Below are 1,909 nucleotides of genomic sequence, written 5' to 3'. Positions count from 1 at the left end.
GTACAGCAAGACTGTTTTAAGAGTGAAACAACACAGCCGCCATTCCTCTATGAATATCATTATAATACGTCACAAAAAGCTACATTTTTTCAAATTCCACGCAGCTGCTTCTACTTCCGTCCCAAACTGAACTGGGATATAGTATAGTATAGTAATTATTACACACAGCTGTATAACATATAAGGCCATAATAAGATAACAAGCATTGATCTTGTTCACACTAGCAGCTGGATTATGTATCATTTTGTGTTCTTGTTGCCATTGGTTTACATTGATAACACTGGCATCACTTCACATCAATCCACCTCAGATGAAATGCTAATCGATTGATGCCCATTAATTGCCCTAGTGTGAACACTATATGCACATTAATGATTATAGTTTGATGGATGGTGTTACTTTATTTAGGTAAAATAGAAAAATGGCTGAAAGAAGGTGAAGTTGAGCTAGAAATTACTCGTATCAATATGCATGGTGCACCTGGAGCTGGTAAAACATGCACACAGTGCCTTCTACTTAATGAGCCACCGCCTGCACCTCCTGATGAACTCACTGATAGTACACCAATAGCTTGTCCTGCTGTTAAAGCAACAAGAATATCTATTGATGGTAAAAATAAGTGGGAGAGGGTTAAACAAGAAGATTTACTTAACCAGCTTGCATCTCGTTTAAATGAAGCACCAAATGAAACAGAGCATATAAGAATATTAAGAGAAGCACCAATACCTACAAATCCTGTACCTGTTCCTTTAGATGATTCTTTACCAAAAGCAGAACTGTCTGAGAAAGGACCGCCTGAGAAGAAACCACTTGAGAAGAAACCAACTGATATGGAAGTAATAAAAGAAATAGTAAGTGCTCTTGAAGCAGGAAAGTTTAAACAATTAAGCACAAATTGGGTGTATTTTATTGATTCTGGCGGTCAACCAGCATATCGAGAGTTGCTACCTCTTTTTACAAGAGCAGCTGCACTGAATATCATCACCATTGATCTTACCAAAGGTCTTGATAAGGAGTTTGAATTTCAATATCGTTTTGATCAATTTGAGCATCCTATAAATCAGAGGTTTTCTAATCGTGATATAATCCAATCAGCAGTTAGCTCCGGAGCTATGTTTAATCCCATTCAAATTCCTTATATTTCTGAGTCTGACAAAGATAAAGATATCCACCCTCGCTATTTCGTACTTGGTACACGTAAAGATAAATTGGAAGAGAATGGCACACTAGATGATGAGCTCAATGAAATGAATAAAAAGCTGCTTGAAGAATATAAAGCTAATAAAAAAGTCATTAAGGATCCTCAGAATCAAGGCAATATTATATACCCAGTTAACACAATGCTCAAAGGATCAGAAAGAGAAGAAGCTAGTGTAGCTCTTTGTACAAAAATTTCAAGTTTTGAAGCTTCCGTGACAATTCATATACCAATTCGTCTGTTTGCTTTTGAGATTTCACTACAAAGGGAAGCTAAGCAGAAAAACCGAAGTTTCCTTACAATAGAAGAAGTAAAGGAAATTGGTAAATCTCTCCGACTCGATACAGAATCAAGTATCAATGATGCTTTGCGATATTTACACAACGTCACGATCATTCTTTATTATCCTGCTATCCTACCAAATATAATATTTGTTGATCCTAAACCAATTCTTGATGTCCTTTCACGTCTGATAGCTATCACATACACCAACTATACAGAAGCAGAAAATTTGAAAATATCGGGCCTCTTTAATGAACGTCTTTTACGACATTTTGATGAAGAAATATTTAAGCATATTAATTTCAAATCGTCTCACATGATCAAGATTCTAATGCACCTGCACATCATTGCCAAAGTAGATAACAGAGAAGAAGGAGACTATTTTTTTCCGTGTGCATTACCATCTTATGATAAGCTCCATTCTCCTCC

This window comes from Amphimedon queenslandica, unplaced genomic scaffold (genome assembly GCF_000090795.2).
Source record: "Amphimedon queenslandica unplaced genomic scaffold, v1.1 AMPQUscaffold_12063, whole genome shotgun sequence".
NCBI classification, from domain to species: Eukaryota; Metazoa; Porifera; class Demospongiae; order Haplosclerida; family Niphatidae; genus Amphimedon; species Amphimedon queenslandica.
The sequence above is the reverse complement of the archived record's forward strand: the minus strand, read 5'-3'. Positions refer to the sequence as shown.